The 24,404-nt window shown below is 39.8% G+C and overlaps 1 pseudogene; it reads left to right on the plus strand.

The window, feature by feature from the left end:
- Nucleotides 1-18,269: 18,269 nt before the first annotated feature.
- LOC149184135 (putative apyrase 7) overlaps nt 18,270-24,404 on the plus strand; it is a 38,942-nt pseudogene continuing 32,807 nt past the window's right edge.

Here is a 24,404-nt window from a genome sequence, read left to right on the forward strand (position 1 = left end):
TTGCCCGCATCTAATTTTGTATGCCCAAAGTCTGGTTCTACAATGGGGAACACTCGGTGATAAAAGGAGTCTTCGCCTCCTTGCTGTGAAAGAGTTGACAAGCATCCCACCCAGCACGTAGATGATAATAATAACAACAATAACCATACATGGTGATGCCCAAATGTCACTCTGCTTCTTCTGCTATTGTCTCATCTGTCTACAATCCAAACTCAATTTCAAACCCACAAATGCACTCGGGTCTATCTGAGATCTGGCCTGCTAACTAGCTCCAGAGTAACGTTATCCACACAAATTCTCTTTATTCTTCCTCACAAGCATAAAATATTTTAAAATGCGTAAAGAACATGGTCTTCCTTTCCCAACAACGATACTTGCAAAATCTTGAAGGTGATTTTCTACATCTTCAAGGATAATAAGAAAGCGATGTGATCATAAGTGTAAGTAATCGATCCTTTGTTAGATGGGTACGCCATCCAGATAGTGGAATTCGAAACTTTCATCAAAATTTGTTGTGATATGTCTCACATGTGTCATATATAAAATAATACAACTGTTTATATGTCTTGAGTTTCACAGCTCATATCGACATATTGACCAATATGTGAGCCCTTGTGGGCTTCTTCCTTAGTGCCTTGCATGAGCGCTAGCCATATGGACTTTGATTATCTTCGGTGAAGAACTCGTGCTTGGCTTGTAATATGGAAATATCAACTTGGGGATTGGGATAAGAGCCCAATAGTTTAGAACTTGTGTTTGGCATGTAATTTGAAAATATCAATTTGGGGAATTTGGGGATTGGGATAAGCGCCCAATAGTTTTATAATTAATATATATATATATAACTCTATGCTCATTATTCTTATGTGTATATAACTCTATGCTCATTATTCTTATGTGTATATAACTCTATGCTCATTCTTCTTATGTGTATATATATATATATAATGAGTAAAGAATCGTCTACAAAAAGTTAAAACACAAAATTTTCTCCAAATTCAATTTTTTTAAAACAAACTTAAGTTTATTATAAGACCTATTGAAGTTGTTGTCTTTCCTAAAAAAATCAGCTATAACAGAAGGCATCACTTAGTGACTGGAATTATGCAATGCATAGTTGGAGAGAGAGTGGCCTTAGTGGGTGTGCATGCCAGGTTCACAAAATTTGCTCCAAATTCAATTTTTTTAAAACAAACTTCTATGAGCTCTTAGAAGAAGCTTTTTAACTGATGGATGAAAGCTAACTCAAAGGAAGCTAATCTACTTGCAGAAAGAAACTGAAAGCCAAAAAGAAACACAAACCCTAATTCTACCAGCTAGTCCTACTGACGCAAAGGAGAGCATGCAAACTACTGAAAGAGATACCATTACTTCTATGAAGGTAAAATACATGTGTCTAGACTACCTCTATCTGAGGAAAACATCTTTTTTTATTTTTGAATAAGTTGTTATAACTATCATGCATGTGCTTTTAACTATTTTTTATTGTGCAGAGGTGGATTGGCGAGAGGAAATGATTGGAGGAGGTCGGGAAGGTTCAGAGAGGTCCTAAGGGGTCCCTAACACCCTTCCAGAGAGTTTCACCACGTTTGGCTATCAATAAACCTCATTCGTGAGCTTCTACAGGAATTCTGCAGGGATTCTACAGGATGTTTCAGGAATTTCTACAGGATGTTCAGAAATTTCTACAGGATGTTTAAAAATTGGATTTTGTAGGATGAGTGAGTGAGGGAAGATGCATGAATGGATATGGAGGTAGGATAGGGGTATGAAGTGGCCCAGGGACTGGTGGATGGAGTGGTGAGAAGGTGTAGATAGCTAATTTGGCTCAAAGAAGGCTTAAACAATGATGTACCAAAACTAGGGTTATGTGAGCAAATGTGGCAGCCGTGAGGTAAGGATTCTAAGTAGAGGGTGGAGTGGATGGTGCTGAAGGAGAATAAGCAGATGAAGGGGTGGTACAGGTGCTCTACAAGTCGTTTTTCCAATCTGATCCAACAAAGACTTGTAAATTCAAAGACCTAGTTACGTTGACCTAATTTTCTAGCTGTCAGTAAAGAGAATGAACAGAAGTGTGACCTGCAATGAAACCATGTATTGTAACTCATGTAACTAAGCAAATGAAAGTCTGAACTTGTAACCAACTTCTACACATGAAGATCAAACACTAGAGATTGCATGGCAAAGCAAAATCAGTGTTTTTGTGGGCAGCAAAATCATCCTAGTCACAGCTCCTGATCCCACTGAGGGAGAGGTGAAACCACAGATTTTTGTTGGCCCTTTTCTTGAAGCTTTCTCTGTTAACAACCTATCAACTAAATCTGAGCATGAAAAGTTATTTTACTCATCAAAAACAACCTAAATAACAAAACAATATTTAAATCGAAATAGCAGATTTTATTCTAAGAATGCAGCAAAGACACATGAAAGTAAACAAAGGAGGTATTGGGCGCTTGAGATGGGCCCAACCCCAAGAGCTACAACCTCCTAAGAGAGATTTAGAGCTGGTGCAAAGCTGGATCCATCTTTATTGATCAAAATAAATGTTACATTCCAAAAACTGTCCATAAGGAGAACTTGAAAATGTGCTGAAAGCAAAGCTAATCTACTGCCTAAAAATCGAACTACAAAATGACTACAAAATGAATACAAAATGACTAACTACTGGCTACAAAAATGACTAACTGAAATGAGGCCCTAAGCCCTCTTATTTATACAAATTGAGGACCCCAACAGTCCTCCTAAACTTTAGGGACTCGGCTGCCCAAAACTTGCAGTTAACAACAGTCCTACTTGACTTGCTTGGCTGCCCTTGTGTTAATTGATTTGGTCGCCCTTGAAATCCGAGCTGATGGTGGCGAATTCAAGGTAAGGGCCCATAAATGAAGGGGACACCTTCTTACAAACCCTCTCCCTTGTTCTCCCACGAATTTGGCTGCCAAGTGCTCATTTAAACCTTTGATTTTGTCTCCAAATTGACAAAAAAGGCTACACAAAGCACACATTAGACTTGTTGGCATAATGACTAACCCAATTCACTCTATTATCATAAATATAATAAAAAACATGCAATAAACTAATGAGAATGGTGGATTAAGTCGAATTAGGAGGTTGAATGAACCCAAATAATTATCCATTTTTGGGGCTCATCATCACCCCCCTACTGAAAGGGTTGCTCATCCTCTGAGCAACCAATCTATCTCCTCGTCTTTGATGGCCCTGGTGGCCTCCCTGTCATGCCAAGATTTTGAAGTTATGTCCTCTTCTTATTCATGAAACCATGCTTTTCTCTCTGCTCCTTCCCACTGCCTGTGCTTCTTTTCCTAGAGAATTCTCAACTTCCTGTAGAACTGTCTCAACATCCTGTAGAACTGTCTTTGAGTCCATTATCTGAATTCTCTCTCTCCAAGTGAAGGTTTTTGGCTTCCTCATTCATAGGTGATGGACATACTTGAAGGAGGTTCCTCCTTTTGCTTATCTTTTGTGTCCTTAATGACAATTTTCTCCTTTGTCTGTGGTTTGGGTCTGCCCACTTTGATCTATGTGCTCCTTCTCGCCTTAAAATACATGGAAGGCTCCCTCTTTCAATTCTCCTTATACTTGGGGGATGTGCTTAGGGTGGCCAGCACAACTGATGCCTCCCTATCTAAAATCTCGGCAAATTTCTCCTTCTGCTGCCCTTTCCCCAGACTTCCTGTAGAAAGTCCTGTAGAAGCAGTTTTCTGTCTTCCTGTAGAAACAGTTTTCCCTGATTTGGCTTGCATGGCTGGGGGTGCCTTCTCTTTGACTTGTGTTGTGGTTGCCTTGGGTGTGACAACTCCCATTTGGGCTTTCTTGGCCTTGTTTCCAGCCTTTTTTCCTTTTTCGCCCTCTCTGTTTTTGTTGTTGTCTCCTTTTCTGTCTCATGCTTAGCGGTCATGTCAAATTCCTCTTTTTCCTTCTGTTCTTCCTTTGTTTTTCCCTCTGTTTGCATGTCTTGTGCTCCCTCATCAATGTTCTTCTCAATTTCTTCAGTTGGCATGGTGTTGAGTTTGTGTTTTAACCAAAAAAAGAGAAAATGCTCAAGTGGAAAAAACACAGTCAATCACTGAAATAGAGGACAACTGAATTCGGTCTTTTTTTTTAACCCAAGAAGGAATTTTTCACGTGCTCTTTACAACATCAAATGGCAGTAATTCCCTTGTGTTAAAACTGCTGTCACCTCGAATTGGTCTGTCTGTTTATGAAAGAAAGTTTTCACAGATCAGAGCATAAGGACACTGGTTTTCTCACACATTGATAGATATGTAAATTCGGGTTTTTCCACACACAGGTTGGTCTGCTGCATGTCTTCCTTGCAAGGGAATTTTTTTATTTTCTTCTTTTTCTTTTTAAAACTGATGAGGAGATTTCGGAAGCAGAAGAAAAGAATGGGTAAACTCACTGAATCATGCAGGCAGGCTTCCACTGTTCTCAATGCACAGGCAGACTTTTTACTCTCATTTTTCAATTTAATGTCGTGTTCAATTCACCATTTTGCACCAACAAATCATGCACAAAGAAGTTTCCCCGATCCTACCTTGTGTGGAGCTTGAAATTCGCCGAAAATCCCAGGTTTTCTTTCTGCATGGTTGTTTTCTGTGTTTCCTGTAGAAGACTTCCTGTAGAAACGCCTGTAGAGTGCCCCTGCGCCTCTGAGCGAGCCTGATACGCAGCAGAATCTTGAAGACAGGTAGAGAAACTGGTGGAGGATGACTAGTTAATCGTTTTGTGCATACTTCAGTTGAGGATGTGGCAAGTGCAGATGAACAACAGTTTGTGAGTTTCAGCCGAGCCTTCTTTAATTGCTGCGTGATTTGTGGTGAAGGAGTGAGGTGGCCAGGTGTACGTGGCCACATGCAGACGACAGTGCTGTGATGAGCTGCATGTCCTCTTCTTGTTAATCAGTTGCACTGGAGTTAAAGCCTCTACCACTGTCTGTTTTTTTTTAATTTTTTTTAAATTTTCACGTGAGTTGTCTAACACGTACGCTGCATGATTCCTGGCTGATTGCTAGAGAATTGGACAAGGAACTATCGGCTTAATCCCACCACTCCATTCGTTCATGCAGTTCTTCAATTAGATTCATGCAATAGAGGAACAAGTTTTAGTCACGTACCTGAAGTCAAATGGTTGCTGTGAGGTGCTTTTTGCTGCTGCATGCATCTATTTCGGTGGTTGCATGATGGATCCTTTGTGCTATAAGCTCTTTGTTGTCTGATGTGTGGTTATTTTGCTTGTGCAGGTATCCTCTAGCCGAATCTAAGCTGCAGGAGTTCGTTTCCACGTTCAAATCTGCACCCTCAAGCTGCTGCTACTGAATTTTCACAGGACCGAAACTTGTTTTCGCCATTGCTCCCGAACGATAGATCGGATCGATCTGAAACTTGCTGAGCATGTTCCTATCATCATGATGCACATCCCATAGCAAAATTGCAATCAATGGATGCACATATTTTGAGAAAAATGGAAAATGGATGAAGATTTTAGAGATCAATTTCTCGGAAACTGTGCATCAGAATTGGCTAAAACTGCTTGGGTAGGTTACTATCACCCACATGCATCTCCCCATGAAACAGGTTTTGAAACGGATCCACGGATATGGAGAAAATGTAAAAATGGCTGAAGGTGATGGAGGCTGATTTCTTGGAAACTGTGCACCGAAATTAGCTGAAACTGCTCAGGCATGTTTCCATCACCCTTGTACAATTCCCCATAAAACGGTTTTGCAAATGGATGCGCGGTTTTCATGTTATGGAAAAAACAAATTCTGTTATATGTATTTTTTCTTCAAAGCATTATGCAAGTTTTTGCCTGGTGAAAAAGAATGAGCTTGGGCTGTGATGCAGGCATGGAGATGATGGAGGAGGAGTTTGAAAATTGTAATAGGACTTCTGAACCCTTGAGGAAGCTACCATGTTAGCCAAACTACTTTTTTTCAATCCATTTTTAACTTCTTGTAATTTCTACAGGAACTTCCTGTAGAAAACATAGTTTTCATAAAAAAAGCATAATGAGGTGGAAAAAATGATGGAAAAGGGTGAGGGATGGAAACATGGATGTGTGCAGGCCTCATGGACATATTCCCAGCCTTCAGGTCCTCTTCAAAGATCAATTTGGCTTTTTTGTAAGCTTCCTGTAGAAGACATTGAACTTCCTGTAGAAAACACAGTTTTCATAAAAGAAGCACAATGAGGTGGAAAAAATGATGGAAAAGGGTGAGGAATGGAAACATGGATGCTTGTAGGCATAACCAATAGATTCCAAGCTTTAGATTCCCTTCCAAACCCTAGCAAACCCTAATTCTACTAGCTAGTCCTACTGACGCAAAGGAGAGAATGCAAACTACTGAAAGAGATGCCATTACTTCTATGAAGGTAAAATACATGTGTCTAGACTACCTCTATCTGAAGAAAACATCTTTTTGTATTTTTGAATAAGTTGTTAGAATTATCATGCATGTGCTTTTAACTATTTTTGACTGTGCAGAGGTGGATTGGCGAGAGGAAATGCTTGGAGGAGGTCGGGAAGGTTCCGAGAGGGCCTAAGGGGTCCCTAACACCCTTCCAGAGAGTTTCACCGAGTTTTCTATCAAGAAACCTCATTCATGAGCTTCTACAGGAAGTCTGCAGGGGTTCTATAGGATGTTTCAGGAATTTCTACATGATGTTCAGAAATTTCTACAGGATGTTTAAAAATTGGATTTTGGAGGATGGGTGAGTGAGGAAAGATGCATGAATGGATATGGAGGTAGGATAGGGGTCTGAAGTGGCCCAGGGACTAGTGGATGGAGTGGTGAGAAGGTGTAGATAGCTAAGTTGGCTCAAAGACGGCTTAAACAATGATGTACCAAAACTAGGGTTATGTGAGCAAATGTGGCAACCGTGAAGTAAGGATTCTAAGTAGAGGGTGGATTGGATGGTGCTGAAGGAGAATAAGCAGATGAAGGGGTGGTACAGGTGCTCTGCAAGTCGTTTTTCCAATCTGATCCAACAAAGACTTGTAAATTCAATGACCTAGTTACGTTGATCTAATTTGCTAGCTGTCAGTAAAGAGAATGAACAGAAGTGTGACCTGCAATGAAACCATGTATTTTAACTCATGCAACTAAGCAAACGAAAGTCTGAACTTGTAACCAACTTCTACACATGAAGATCAAACACTAGTGATTGCATGGCAAAGCAAAATCATTGTTTTTGTGGGCAGCAAAATCATCCTAGTCACAGCTCCTGATCCCACTGAGGGAGAGGTGAAACCACAGATTTTTGTTGGCCCTTTTCTTGAAGCTCTCTCTGTTAACAACCTATCAACTAAATCTGAGCATGAAAAGCTATTTTACTCATAAAAAACAACCTAAATAACAAAACAAGATTTAAATCGAAATAGCAGATTTTATTCTAAGAATGCAGCAAAGACACATGAAAGTAAACAAAGGAGGTATTGGGCGCTTGAGATGGGCCCAACCCCAAGAGCTACAGCCTCCTAAGAGAGATTTAGAGCTGGTACAAAGTTGGATCCATCTTTATTGATCAAAAGAAATGTTACATTCCAAAAATTGTCCATAAGGAGAACTTGAAAATGTGCTGAAAGCAAAGCTAATCTACTGCCTAAAAATCGAACTACAAAATGACTAACTACTGGCTACAAAAATGACTAACTGAAATGAGGCCCTAAGCCCTCTTATTTATAGAAATTGAGGACCCCAATAGTCCTCCTAAACTTTAGGGACTCGGCTGCCCAAAACTTGTAGTTAACAACAGTCCTACTTGACTTGCTTGGCTGCCCTTGTGTTAATTGATTTCGTGGCCCTTGAACTCCGAGCTGATGGTGGAGAATTCGAGGTAAGGGCCCATAAATGAAGGAGACACCTTCCTACAAACCCTCTCCCTTGTTCTCCCACGAATTTGGCTGCCAAGTGCTCATTTGAACCTTTGATTTTGTCTCCAAATTGACTAAAAAGGCTACCCAAAGCACACATTAGACTTGTTGGCATAATGACTAACCCAATTCACTCTATTAGCATAAATATAATAAAAAACATGCAATAAACTAATGAGAATGGTGGATTAAGTCGAATTAGGAGGTTGAATGAGCCCAAATAATTATCCATTTTTGGGGCTCATCACTTGCATCTTGAGGTCTTCCTTGCTTTGGTGGACATTTATTTTAGCTTTCTCATTTTATTTCAAGTCAAACTTTGGCTCAAATTTGTGCTTTGACAGCTCATAATAATGCTTCAACTTTCAAATGGCATCCTCCAATGATATAGGCTCATCGAACTCAATCATATCTCTATATGATACTAGAAATCCACTAATTAATCTCTGAACCTTGGCCTTCTCCTCTCTGAGGTAAGGCACATATCTCAATAGCTCTAGAAATCTGATAGTATACTCCTCATCTCTCATAGAACCCATCCCTAACTCATAAAAATCCTTAGCTCTGTCACCATAGTACCTCTCTAAAAAGTACTTCTTCTTGAAGAGTCTTTCAAACGCATGCCAAGTCAAATCATCTTCATCAATACCTTTAACATTCTTCACATCTTCCCACCAAATATCTACTTTACCTTTGAGACTAAAAAGGGCTATCCTTGCTTTCATGTTTTCTTAATAATCATGAAATCTAAAGAATTTCCTCATACCAAGAAACCATACCTCTGCATCCTATTATTTCTTCATCTCTCCATCAAAGGTAGGTGGCTTTGCCTTCTTGAACTCATCTAGAAAGTATCCCTTATCACTCCTCCAGTAAGGATGAGAATGATGATGATCATGATGTCTATCCGATCCATGACTAGAGTAATACCTGTGTCCAACACCTCTCTTATCCAGAGTGTCCAGCAATCTGCCATCCTTGATCATGTCAGATCTATCCGACTTGTGACCACCATAAGACCTTTGTCTACTAGGAGATCTACTACCATATGCCCCATTAGTTCTGTCCTCTTGTCCATGGCTAATCCGAAGTGGTCCCTGTCATTGCAAATCTAACGAACTCCAAAGTAATATCACATTCATCTTTGCTTGTTTCTCTTGCGCTTGAATGATTTTGTCATTGTCTTCTTTTCAACTCCTTATTTCTTCCCTCAATCTTCTCAATGTGTCTTCCAAATCAGAATAATTCCCCACACCATGCTGCTCATCTGATGCATAGGTAGATTCTATGTAGTCTACCACCTTGCTAGCCATTTGATCTCTTTCCTGCAAGGCAAACTATGTCAGCTAAACCAAATCACCATAACTGAATGTACCTTACCATAACTTGGGGAGGATATCTTGTCTCTAATATCATCAAATCAGTGTGATGAATGTATAACATAACCATAATAACATATAGAAATACATCAAATAAGTGCATCAATGCATAAACACCATTCTAGCTAGGGTCCAGTCATCAATGTAAGGACATATCAACAATGCATGCATGACCTCCTGCGTGACAACAACCATTACTCCATTGTACACATTGCCTCATGCAACTATCAACCTACATAAGCGATGCCTGATCAACTACACATATGCATAACCGCATGTAGTCAAGTATACACGATCAATTCTTGTAATCAACCTACAAGGCTAATTCATATAATCAAATAACCAAGAATACAACCCAAAATACAAGGATGTAATCAAGTTGCATATAATCATATAACTAGTCATATACTCCTAATGGTGCATTCCATAAACCGACATCAAGTTCCTCATGATAACCTTACTAAAATCATGATCGATATGATGCAGTGCAACAAGCACATGGAATGCAAGTGTAAGAGACACACACAAAACTAACATGCCTGCATGACCAACACATTCATCCATATCTGTAGCATCATATATGATCCAAATAGAGCACAAACCTCTCCGATACCACCATGTAAAACCCCCTCCCAGGTCTACCCAAAGTAACCATGCCAACTAGGGTAAACATGAGATGAGAAGCTACTATGATCATATTCGACCTCCTATGTGACCTTAAGGAAGTGGAATCAATGGAATAACACACACAGTCATCCAACATCATCAACATAACCCTCAAGAGACAAGTCAGCCACTGAGACAACCTATCCATGGGTCCCACTATTATTATGAATCCCTTAAGCCATAATCTCTCTCATGTTATGGGTAATGGAGCGACCAACAACCTAAAGTCACTCTCACAGGCCTTCCTTCCAGCGACTGTGGACCAAAATTACCCGTTTTGTGCCAGCGACCCCAGGATTTAAGCCACTTTTCTAGCCCAAAATCCTAGCCTCTGCCCAGAACTTGCTACAACCTTTAGAATTCATTAAAGACATGATAACAATGCTAATAAATTAAAATCAACCTTAGGACTAGGCCTAAGCATCCCCAATCGAGACTGGAATTCTGTTAAATACTTGGCATCAATGAAACTTACATGTCTAGGATACAAGACAAAGCATAAATGACTGAAACAACTTATGAAACATAACCAGAAAGATCACTTCCTTCTCCATTGAAGTAATACATCATCAATTAGATCTTTCATCCATCCATTTAACAGTTACAAGTAAATACATGAAATAACCATGACATGAACAATCATTTAAACATGCTTATAACCAACATAAAACCATATAAATATAAAATATATGAAATCCATTAAATCCACGTATAAATCAATGAAAAAGTAATATAACTTAGCTTTTATTATTCATAGGAAAATCTGACCAGGTTCTAGACTTCCACGTACCACCTGACCATAGACATGGTTGAACCAAATCTCTCTTTCAGCTAATCACCCCCATGCCATATTCCAAGCATGAATGTGGGATCTCATAGAACAACCAATCCAAGAACAACCAAGGGAATCCAGAGGTTAAACCACCTCCACCCATCAAACCATGATCAAACCAAAACTGGTACTCCGATGACAATCGAACCGAACTTGGAATGTCATCTAGAATCCATCACTATCCTTGAGGAATTTTTTGTCTCCTCATCTCTCAAGCTTTACCACAATCCAAAATCATATCACTAGGCCCAAAACCAAGACTTCTCCCTCAGGCGTTACCATGTATCCCGACAAAATCGGTCAAGGGAGTCCTACGCCTTTGGGAATGGAAATTGAGACCACCTTTGCCCCAGATTCTGAAATCCATTCGGAAAACCAAAGCTCAAAAACTAAAATAAACATCCCAACACTATGACATATATAAAAAGGCAAGGCTAGCCTGAAAACCACTGTCATAACCCAGAAAAACCATGTAACCGACATCAAGAGAACCATACACCAACATACAAATCCATGCATGTCCAAACCAACTAGGAAATCAAACATGCAAAAGGTTACCTGGAAGTATTCCTGCTGAAGCTACTGATCCTACTTTCCTTTCCTTGATCCTTGCTTGCTTTTCCATCGCTTGCTCCAAACTAGAGTGCTCCAAGAAAAATCTAAGTTTCCAAAAGTATGAGAGAGAGAGAGAATAATAAGAGAGCTCCCAAATTGAACTGACAAAAGGTTAGCAAAAAGCTTGCCAACTAATCCTCAGAAGCCTTTTTATGAATGAGGCCTCTATTTTCTTCATTTTCCATTATTTTCATTCAATTTCCTCCTCATATGCAACTTGTGACCTTTTACCTTATGTTTCTCCTAATTTCCTTTATTTTCATAAATAAATGTGTCAAAAATGCCTTTTTTTCCTTTTGATGCCTTTTCCTTAGCCTTTGCCAATTTTCTTTGGTCAAAACGCACATCCAGTGATGCCCACTAGGATATCTTTGCCCAACATTCAACTTGGAATATGTGTCCCTTAACTGTGGTCTTATTTTTCCTTTATTAATTTTTATTACATAAACTTTTCACCAGGGTTGTTACGAAGTTCAAGGATAGTGTACTATCAGTTGTATAATTTTCCAAGTTGTACAGATTGTGCATGCAATCAGTTGAGGACCTATGTTTGGATTGCATAGTTATGGAGAGTGGATTTCCCAATTAAATATGGGTTAATTCCTCTAAGGATTATGTTGTAGAGGCTACAAACACCCTCCAAAATTTTGCCTTAACCTTGTTTTGGAGCCTCCCTACCAACCTTTCACAGCACCTTGTCTTGCTTCATCAAGTACAAAAGCTTCAGTGTTTTTCTTGCAGAAAGAAAGCATGTCAATCAAATCTTGATGCATTCCCCTCACAGGCTGTTTCCCCAGACTTGGTCTAGCTATAGGATGAGAAGCTCCCTCAAGAAATTGTACAATTCTGGAGAGCAACCAACCTTCCCTCCAGAAATTGTGCAATTCTATCTGGCAGCCAGTCAAGCCTCACAGTAAAAATTGTGCAATTTTCCCGAGCAGGGTTTCTCAGCCTAGAATTTGCACAATCTTGGACAGTAGTCAGTTGCTATGCCCAGAAATTGTGCAAATCCTCTGGGCAACCAGCCCAGCTCCCATCCAGAAATGCGCATTTTCTCCCAATAGTTGAGCAGCCTCTTGTATCTGCAGTTGGGTTGACCAATTCCGCCCGGGACGACCAATTCCGCCCGGGACCAAGGAAAATTGACTTGCATGCATGAATTTCTTTTTCCCAGAATAGCAAAAGGCAATATGCAAAAGGAATCCCATGATTTAGGGAGCTATTTTTAGTAGCTGGAGGTTACATGCAAAATCGTTTTAGAATCTTTCCCCCAAGTGTCACTTTTTCCTAGATTTGTGGCATGTGCATCATGAGCTTCAAATTTATTTATTCAAAACTTCAGATCTCATTCATTCACGTCGATATTGGAGCTCTGACATCCCATAATACATCTAGGATTCTTTGACACATCCGGTTCAGCTAATCATGGGTAAGTGGTCTCAACTTCTCTTTTTAAGGATTTCTGTCGCTTTTCGTGTTTTCACTTGTGTGAGTGTTGTTTGCTTGATTTGTTTGAATGCTTGCTGTCGTTTACATGCATACTAGCTTATACTATCATTGTTTCAGTTTTCATTGCTATCTCACTATTGCCGTATACATGAAATTGTTTTGCACGAACGATCGTTGATTCAGTGACTCGCTTCACCCACATGCATGCTGTTCTGTTTTCTAGATATTTCATCCAATGTTTCCCTGCATGATCAATCACTTATGATTTCACTCATTATCTCCATGCATTCACTTTTATATTTTCTTTCAGTTGCCCATGGTGGGTCTGGGCAGCCTTGGCCTGAACTTTGCCTCACCGAGATAACATTGTGCAATCTAGAGGAGGAAGGCTCTGTCTTCCTCTCCAGAAATGTGCATTTCTTCCCAGGAATGTCCTCTAGGACCGCTTTTCGCATTTCTAAGGGACAATGATTGTTGGCCCAGAGAATTGCGCAATGCAGTCACTGAGCCTACAGTCATTACTAGTTGGAATTGCGCATTGCGCAATCCCATCAGCTAGCAGTCAGCTTGGATTGCGCATTGTGCAAATCCAGCAGCCAGTATTTCCTCCCAGAAAACCGAGACTGGGTTTTGCACAGTTCTAGCAGCCAATCACCCAACCTCCCAGAAGAAATTGCACAATTGTTTCCTATCATTCCCCAGGTATTTGTTATGTCATTCCCTGAATTTTCTTTAGTTTTCGCTGACAAATATCTTGCCATGCATGTCGCTTTGTCTCCAGATCTTTCAGGTGTTCATCTACCTCTTAATAGTACAGGATCAATGGCCTCCAAGAGGAGGATCGAAGGATAGTGACCGAAGTGCAACTGGGGAAACAACTAAACAGGTGTCCACATGTCTACCGATCTATGAAGATACCAAGCTATTTCTAGACAAGGACATCAAGCTGAAATAGCAAGAGTTCAATGAAGCATTGGTAGGAACTTTTAGGGAAGACCTTGAACACCGCCAAGTGCATGTGAACATTCACAAGTCCGACTTGTACTAGAATTCATGAAGATACCTCGTGTTCCATGCGCAGACATGATACACTGGATTGCCTCACACATTGATCCCAAGACGATGACTTTGAGCAGTGTCAGTGGGATGAAGATTACAACCTTTTGGGCACAGGAATAATTATGATGAGATGTATCAGATGTCGAAGCCCGTGACTATCATGGAGACTCCCTTCACCATACCCAGCAGCAATGCCAACTCCAAAAAAATATTAAAGAACTGGGTAAAGGAGCCAGCTAGATTCACGTTGACACCCAACCAAATTTACAAGACGAAGATACTGTGGAAGGCGTATCAATAATTGGTCATATTTGCATGTTGACTATGTGGCCAAGAAAGCACAGAAACCTTCCCACAAAGTTGGGTGATCGTGCTGGACCAACTGGCCAGAGAAGGAAAACCATGTAACTGGTCCAGCATGTTGGCTCATCAGCTGAAATAACAGGTAACGAGGGCTCGACAGTCACCCGAAGGTATGCAAGCTTATATCTACATGTTTTCCTATATCTCATATGCAATCTGTGCCCGACAGGAATTCCGGGCTTGGAGTGGGCATGGTCACCGGCAAAGACTTCTGTGAACATGTATTATAAGTTGTTGTCCAAATGCAGGTTCAAAGGAGTTATCACATGGTTTTCCGATCATTTTGTCACCCCTATTTACAAGATGATATTCTAACAAAATCCACCCTGCATGTCGAAGGCAACAATGGAGGCACTAATAGGCATTGTTGATTGGTATGCCTCACCGTCTGACACCTATATATGAATGTTCAGCAGAGAATCCTCCACATGTTCTACCGAAGTTTTCCTTGGACATACTCATCATGCAGGAAGTAGCATATCACATCTCGGCAGGATTGACAGCTAGACTGCACCAGAAGAAGAAGGCACCTTGGCTCGCTCTTCTGTTGTGGATTGGGTTATAGAAGATCCAGAGTTTGAAGCAAGCAGATGTTGAAGCAGAACAAATGAATAAGTATCCATTCAACCTCAAAAGTTACAATATGTATGACGCACATTGTCTTGTGAAATATTAGTGCGCGAGAGTACAATTCAACTGGATCGACGAGGAATTTCATTGGGCGGAGGAGGACCCATGGAGATATTGCTACAGTTTCTCCATACCCAATGAACATGTTAGCTTCCTTGTGGAGTGGTTAGCGAAGCAACATGAAGCAACATCCCAGAGAGAACCAGCAGCAGTAGCAGAAGTAAGCATACCAATGTGCGACAAGGGCAAGAGGAAGATTGTTGATCGCATGGAGGAAGAGAAAAGTTGCAAGTTCCGAGCAGATCCACTTGTGGAGAAAGAAACTTTGGCTATAGAGGTGAAGAGGAAATAGCGTGACAAGCGAATCACGCAAAGGTAGAGGTAGGAACAGAGAATGTAGGATACAAGAAGGAGTTGCATCAGTTGAAGGAGCAACTCCGGAAGGAATAAGAGTTGTGCAAATAGGAGAGGGAAGCACATTAGCAACAGGTACAACAAGGGGCATAACATGTGCAAATGGATGAATCAATGCCTATACAGGTAGTGGATTCATCAGAACAGCTAGCATCAGGTAGATAGGATGAACCATCGCAGGAGTATGAGTTTGCTCATGAGATAGAACAAGCACTTCAACAGTTGGATACGGATATGGAGCAATGGGAATTGGAACAAGAAATCGACCTCATGCCTCACCACCAAGAGGATGAATTAACTGCTTCACCGCATCTAGATGATGAGCAAGTCTCAAGTGACAAAGGAGGCACCGAGATCCTTGGAGATCAGCCAGAAGGAGAGATGCACAAAATCTCATTTGACGAGTCTCAACATATAGTTGTGTAGTCTTGTAGAGTGACAACTCCGGATGATCATACATCTCCTACACAAGTTGAGGAACTAGTGATCGTGTCTAATTTGCGCAAACATCCAACAGCCTTGGCCGATGCTACAAGAGTGTATGCCAAAGCCGCTAGCTCAAGTGTTCACTTTATGATAACTAAAAATGAGCGAATGGCTAAGGAACTACAGACGGCCAAGCAAGGAGGAGAGTTGGTGATAGTGTCCACCCGAGCTAAACTGAAGAAGGCAATACTAGATGAACTATTGTACCTTGACACAGTTATGTGAGAATTGTACTCCAAGTTTGGTATCGTGCATAAGGCAATGGTCCATATCAACAGATGGCAGTGGCGATGTGCTAGAAGAGCACGTATCTTAGCAAACTTGCATGCTATTGTTGATCACATGCAAACATGGATGATGAGATACAAAGGAGCCCCGCTTCACTTGCCTAAGATGATGAAGGTCAGTGTGGTCGAGCTGAAGGCACATATCCAAAGTCAGATCTGGAACTATGAAGAGCTCCCGCATCTCATCACTAGTATACAGGCTTCCCATGCACGTGTATTCAAGAGTATGGATGTTGTGTTGCGCACATATGCGATCCCATCTATTGGGACTCTCACCCAGGTGAAGACAAAGGCACACGATTGACTAGAACTTGACTCGTACTTTGACGAGTTGATGCGCATTGCCACTAGCCCAGACTTGCCCATCAGTGCAGAAATCATGCACAATTATGTTGTTGGTCCAACTGCATTGAAGACAATGATGCACATGCTTTCATATGAGTTGGAAAGAGGATCCTGAGCAATGTACTCGGATGCTATGGAGGTAAGAGTCAGCCCACCCCTTGCTATAAATAGTCCCTCATAACTCATCGTAAAGGCTTATAGTCAGCCAAGTTTCCAATAAGATTATCTTGGAGAGAGCTTGGATAGTATTGTAACAAGCCTTGGCTTCTCCACTGCGCAGAGCTAGTACATATTTTTGGAGGAGCAGGCAGCTGTGGTTGTAACGTTCTGCTATCGAAAATAGTGGTTGGACATGGATGTATTGTATGACTGGAACTTACACTTCTTAATATAACAAGAGACAACACGTTTCATGCATATGTTGTATTGTATTCTATGTTATCTAGTTTATTCTACATGATATATGTATCGGTTTACTTATGCATGCATGTATAGCTATCTGTGTATGTATGTATGAATCTTTTTGAAATGTGTTGTTGGATTAACCATCACTTTGGATTGCTAGCTAGCTTTCCTTCCATGTTGTGATGCATCTTTTCTCGTGTGTTCCCTTCTTAGCTGCATGCTATCACAGGTTTGCAAGGGGCGCACTCATCTCAACCCCTGTGTGTTAGAGCCTCTCATGCACCTTCCTTGGCTCACTAGAGCTGTCACACCCTTGCTACCAATAGAGTTATCTTATTTGCCTTTGTGCGAAATCATGGTCAAGGAATTACCATACAACCCACTGCTGGGACTCCTAAACCAAACTGTCTAAGGTCTAATTGGGACTTCTTACCGGGGAGATCCATTGACATGCTGGCGGGTCCAACACTGTCAACATATTGTGAAAGGAAGTGAGGGCTTGGAAGGTTAGTAAATTGGCTAAGTGTTGGCCGGTGTTAGCTTAGGAAGGAGAGAGTTAGATTGTACTAGTGCAGGAATTGTTCGGGACAAACAAGAATTGAATTTTCTTCTCAGATCTTTTGGTTAATGCAATATAGATAGTCGAGGTTTTGATCAGTTTCTTTCCCCAGAAAAATATTGTCTTATGTGATTGATATTCTTCCTTTTCTGCTTTTTTTTTTATTGATTAATTTTGGTTTCTGCTGAAGAGTAGAGTAGATTCTTGTCTTGTGTTTTAGCATATCACATAAATTTTTGAATCTACAAGTAAAAATCTACATGGTATTGGAGATGAAGACAATATAGAAGAGGATATTTCGAGTTTGTTGTGCAGCTGGCAATCAAATTTGCAAGTTCATACTTCAGAGAAGAAATATGTCATTCTACGGTTTGCCACATGAGTATGCCTTAGATGGAAACTCAAATTACATAGATTGGAAGGACAAGATAGAGGTAGTTCTCGAAGATAATGGTCTCAAGGAATTCATAGATCATGAAATTCCTAAGCCTCCAGCATCAGATGCTAAAGATCTGGCTGAATGAAGAAAGTGTTTGGCGAAAGCGAGAAGAATTATCTTGGAAGGAGTTCCAGACTGCATTGTCTCAAGTCTCCATAGTAAGGATACGCTATGCTCAATGTGGAAGGCATTAATATACTTGTTTAAAAATAACAACAACAATAGGAAGTTGTCACTAAAGGAAAAACTCAGAAAGATCAAGATGGAGAAGGCTAGTCAATTTCGAAGTACTTGATCAAGTTCACCCATTTTCAGATGAGATTGGAAGTTTCAGGATTATTATTTCCAAGGATAATATGGTGAGCCTAGATCTTCTAGGACTTCCCAAGAGTTGGCACAATTATCAGGACTCTGTCAATGGGAGGGAAAAGCTACTAGATTGGGAATGGCTGTGGTCGGATTTGGTATAGGAAGGGATTCAGAGGAACACCAAAGAGGATCCCCATTAAAGATTGACAATGAGGAGAATTGTGCCTTAGCAGGTAAGGAAAAGACCATCCAAATCTCATAACCTCTAACCATCCAAATCTCTCCCCCTTCGACATCAATTGTAAAGGGCCATATTAACACTAAAGAGAAATGTCAATAATGTGTTGGAAGAGAGGAAGACTCCCCCTTTCATACACAACACCATACTGATGCAAATTAAGAAATATCATTTTGAAGATAAGCATGTAAAAACAATGAAATCCATTGCCAAACCACTAGCCAATGAAATGCCATTAGAAAAGACTGAAACATGCTCCCCCTAAGCATGTAATGGAGCTGCAATCAACACTCTGCCTGCTGAAGCAACACATATGTCGACTGCAATAAGCCTACTTTCCAAGTGCAAGAGACTACTCCTCATGGACCACGAACCTAACTAAATTTGGACATGATATACAATACATTACAACATAATGCTTCATGGAGAATATACATAGTTGTGACAAGTACACGGCACTAACACATGACTCCTCTATTCCTATCACCAACCATGATTCTATGGACCCAAGTTTACATCATGCACCCAATATGTGAGGCTACATAAAAGATATACAACATGAAACAAGACTTGGACTCCACTTGACCCATACATAGCTAATGAAAAATCATACTATACACAATGGGTCTCTCCATGAGAAATAAGACCAAGATGATACAATAATAGTACATGGCTTTTACATCTACACACAATTTTCTATCATAAATACATGCCCAAAACATGAAATATCATGAATACATGGCAACAATGAGCAATGAATATGTTCTTCATATAGAAAAAGTAATAAAATGCAATTCAAGGCAAGTGCATCAAATCATACGACCTCCATGAGCTATGACATAAGATCTCCAAATGTAGCAGAAAAAATAATAAGTACTAACAACATAATATGCTAGTACATGGCCTCTCAACACCTTGGCCATCACCATACCAACAATAAATATCTTGCAACAAGATCACCATGCTCCACATAGATACAACAATAACAATATGTCATAGTAGTAGCGGAAAATATGTCCTCACATCACATTCTCTCTCCCCATGAGAGAAAAACCAAGTAGCAACATCCATCATACAAAAAGCATCATAAGCAGTAGCAAATAATTATCCTCATCATAGGTTAGAAACATATCATCAATGAGGCATAAGCAATAAGTCAGAGAGAAGAAAAAACATATATGCTCCTGTTGACAGTGTTGGACCTGCCAACATGTAAGGGGATCTCCCCGGCAAGGAGTCCCAATTATACCTCAGACTGTTTGGCGTAGGAATCCTAACAGTGGATCGTATAGCAATGCCTTGACCGCAATGTCACAAAGAGGAAAGTAAGATAACTCTGTTGGTAGCAAGGGTGTGACTACTACAGCGAGTCAAGGAAGGTGCATGAGAGGTTCCTAACACAGGTGGGTTGAGATGAGTGTGGCCCTTGGCAACCTGTAAGTGTACTCAGCTGGGAAGGGAACACACGAGAAAAGATGCATCACAAGTTGGAAAGCAGGTCAGTCCGACAATCCAAATTGATGGTTAAACCAACAACACATTTGCAACAAGATTCATATAATTTCATACAAAAGTGTTCATACACAACTACGTAAGTTAAACAACATACATTGCTAAGAAATCGCAACAGTCCAACTACAATAACAACATATGCATGAAAACATGTTGGCTCTTATTATATAAATAAGTGTAAGTTCCAATCATACAATACATCCATGTAAACCTACTAGCCCCAACAGTGGAATGTTACAACCACATCCTCCTGCTCCTCCAAATGTAGGTTTTAACCCCATACAAAAATTACCTGCATATAAATTCTAAGACACAGAAAATAAACAATGCGAGAGCATAACACATAAAACACATATACACAGAGATTTTCCATTGGATCCCAAAACCAGGACTACCAGCTTGATTTTTCTTTATGTTCCTTTCAACGTTACAATACATATTTATACATGCCGAAGCATTCAATACCATGGACCGAAAACCATCGCATGCAAAACCATGGACCGAAAACCATCGCATCCAAAACCATGTGCGAAAATCATGCACAAAACCATAGGTAGGTCTGCCCAACCTAACATAGGGTCCAAAAACAAAATTCCCCCCCCCCCCCCCGCCGCCCCCCGGCCCCCCCATAGAGGGGGGTTACTTGCACCCACAAACCCCCTGTGACTGCCCCCTCGCTACGCAATTGATGCAACGAAGAGGGGGATCCGCCCCCCCTCTAACCCCTCGGTTAATTACGTGGGCTAGTTGTGGAAAGAATATAATACAACCCAACACCAAAGTGTTTGCATTACAGTACAGGTGTTCTCCTTGATGGCAACTCACTTAGCTAACAGTTCACAATGTAGCAGGTTAACAGCAAAGGATTACATATCAGACTCCAAAGAATGAAGAAAGAGAGGTATACATTGGTTCACCTTGTCCAAGAAGCATATACACGCAGGTTTAGTGAACAAAATTGGCGTATATGTACACACGCATTTTCACAAAAGGAAAAGCGCGTATATCTTCGAAAACTAAGTTTTTGGTCCAAAGTATTTGTTCCAAGGTATTTTGATCCATGGTATTGGTCCAAGGTATTTGGTCCGAGGTATTGACCCTAGGTATTTGGTCCAAGGTATTGGTCCTACGTGGTTTTGATCCATGGTATTGAGAAAGGCCTAAAATTATATAAGGAGGAGAAGATCATTAGGCCATGGTGTGCAAGTATCGAATATCTGATGAAGTGTGAGATCTAGTATGCAGGTTATTAGCTTGATCTGAACCAAGGATGAACCTTAGCGGTTGATGAGGGAGAAGATCTAATGATGGATCAAGAATGTAAGGCTTGAAATGAATTATCATTATATGGTTTGATCATGTTTAGTCTAGATCTGAATACTGACGTATGTTTTATCCTTTATATATGATGCTCTGGGTATGTCTGAAGTGAAAAATTGCAACGAAGGTATAAGTAATTATTTTCAGATCTGTAAGCTAGTTCCCTTTGTTAAAAGCGTGTATACGCGTTGGTTTGACACATCCAAGTAGCATATGCCTTATGAAGTGTGATGTTTAAAGCTTCAGTTGTTTTTGGTTTCTGTTGCAGAGTTCTAGGTCTTGTTCTAAGTTCTGGTGGCTGTATTCTAGTAATTGAATGATCAGATTGATTGTGATTAGATTCAATGATGGATTGACAGTGATTGTTTGATTAAGTTGCAATTGGTTTAGAGATTGATGATTGAGTTTCAGTTATATCAGAGATTGATGATTAAGTTTCAGATGCAGATGCATTTGATGGTTGTGTGGTAATATGATTGATTCTGAACTTCACTGTTGTTGATGGGTCCAATATGAAAATTGGATGAAACGTGGCCTTCAGATTGTGGTGTTGTGTTCCAGGAGTATCCAGTCTGAAAATTTATGAAACATGGTCCCTGGTGGAAGAGTGAAGTTTTTTTGTAGGGTGGCACCTACGTACTAGTAAACATATTGGCTAGTACAAGAGCTAGAGGGTTGTAGCTCCCTTCTAGTAGTAACTGGAGAATGAGAGAAGGTTGTAGCCTTCTGCGGGTGGGTGCCTGCGTACTGGTATGAGTCTGCACCAGTACAAGATTGTAAATAGATTTTATTATTATTAAAAGAAGATAGAGATGATAGTAGCAGGTGGTTTTTACCCACATTGGGTTTCCACCTTATATCTTGGTGTTCATGGGTGTTGCTTATGTGTGATGTTTTATTCTGCTTTTACTGCATTGTCTAATGAATCTATGATATACCGGTTAAAGTTCAATACATGATAAGTTGTTAAATCAAAAGTTCTCTGCATATACACTGGTTTCTTTAAGTACAATCGTGTGTACATGCTAGTTCACTGAGCTGAAGTAGCGTATATAAATCTGTTTGGGAAATTAAATTATTAATCTGATAATATTGATTCACCCCCCCTCTCAGTATTATTTCCAACAATTGGAATCAGAGCAGATCCTTCAGAAGAAGCTTGATCACTTGAAGGGAGATCTATCAGCATGAATAATCCCACCAATCTTCGATGGGAGCAACTTTGTTTATTGGAAAATAAGAACCACAGCCTGTCTACAGTCACTTGGAGTGGATATCTGGGAAATCGTGGAAGGAGGATATACATTTCCAACCGTAATTCCTACAGATGTGGCAGGTAAAAAGAAATATGAAACCAATTCCAAAGTTGTTAATACCTTATTGGGAAGTCTATCACCATCAGAGTTTTTCAAAGTCATGCAACTCAAATTAGCAAAATAAATATGGGACAAAATCATTTTGAGCTGCGAAGGAGACTCTTAGGTAAAATGTGATAAACTTCGAACTCTCAGAATTCAGTATGAAACTCTTAAAATGCATAGTGATGAAAGTATAGCTAGTTACTTCTTACGTATAGATGAGGTTGTTAATTGTATAAAGAATCTGGGTGAAGATATAAAGGAAGTTACCTTAGTTGAGAAAGTTTTGAGATCCTTGTCTGCTAAATTTGAATCAAAAGTGTCGACCATAGAAGAGAAACAGGATTTACAGACTATCACTATGACACAACTTCATGGAATCTTAACTGCCTTTGAGATGAGAAAAGGAGGGCCATTAGATGTGAGAGAGGCCGTATTTAAAGCTTCAACAAAAGGAAAGGAAGAACACAATGAATCAAGACATATTTCAAAAGAAGAAGATGAGGTAAACTTTGTCATGAAGCTTCAATGGGGTTCCGGAAGATTTAGAGGTAAGCTACCCTTCAAATGCTTTGCTTGTGGCAGAGTCGGTCATTATGCTACAAAATATCCTCATAAAGATAAAAATCAGAAAGGGAAGGAATATGCAAAATGGAATAGAAAACAAGCTGTAAATAAAAGAAGTTACTATACTCATGAAGATAGTGATGGCTTATCAAATAGTGATGAAGATGAAAATAGTAATGACTATAGAATTCTAATGGCTTATGGCGATGATAATTTTTGGGATGCTTTAGAAGAAGTCTATCTTCATGAAGAAATTTCTAAACTCAAAATTTGTTTAGAAGAAAAGAATATGATTATAGATACCTTGACATACCAACTTGCTGAAAAAGAGAAACACAATGAAAAACTAGAATGTGAAATTGTGGGTATAAGAAAGGACCTTGAGAAAACGAAATCTCTCAATCTTAGATTTGCTAAAATATCAGAAACCTTAGATGAAATTATCAAAGTGCAGTGTTCTCCTCTGATAAAGACAGGTCTTGGACATACTGAAGAAGCATCTCAATCACAGAAGTCGTCAACCTCCACTAAAAGTTATCTTGATGTAGCAAAGACTAGTGAACAGTATGACAATCGTCAGCAAAGGCATAAAGCAGATCACCAGGTAAATCAGACTCAATTTATTCCAAGGATGAATAGAAGCCACAACCAATCTCAAGTAAATCATACTCAATTTGCTCCAAAAATGAATATCAATAGAAACTACAATCACTAGGTCAATAGATTCGATAGTCGCAGGAACTTCTTTAATGGACAATGTTTTTCATGTCATATTGTGGACACAAAGTTGTTCAATGTGTTGCTTACAAAACCATCATGACTAGAGAAGCACGAAATCAAAAGAATGTAACAAGGGTCAAGAAAAGTTCCTATAATAACATTTCTCTTCTTGAAAATGAAATAGAATGCTCAATCTGTAACAACTTTGGTCATGAAGAATTTGAATGCAAGAGAAAATTTCGGTAATCATCTCAAAAGGAGCAAACTCCATTAAATCCAAAGATATGGAGAAGGAACTAATCTCAAAAAGAAAGATGTGGTATAGTCTTATATGGAGAGGGACAAGAAAATCAGTGGTACATCGACAATGGATGCTCAAAACACATGACAAGTGACAAAGAAAAACTTCACTCTTATAATGCCTTAGAAAAAGAAAAGAATGTTTCATTTCAAAATGACACTCCTGTTGTCATAAAAGGTAAAGGCCCTGTTTTCTTGAAAGAAAAGGTTAAAGCTAGAAATGTTATGTATGTAGACGGTTTAAAGCATAACCTGT

This window comes from Pinus tabuliformis, chromosome 3_2 (assembly GCF_031772625.1).
Source record: "Pinus tabuliformis cultivar Carrire ecotype Pingquan chromosome 3_2, CPIR1, whole genome shotgun sequence".
Classification (NCBI taxonomy): domain Eukaryota; kingdom Viridiplantae; phylum Streptophyta; class Pinopsida; order Pinales; family Pinaceae; genus Pinus; species Pinus tabuliformis.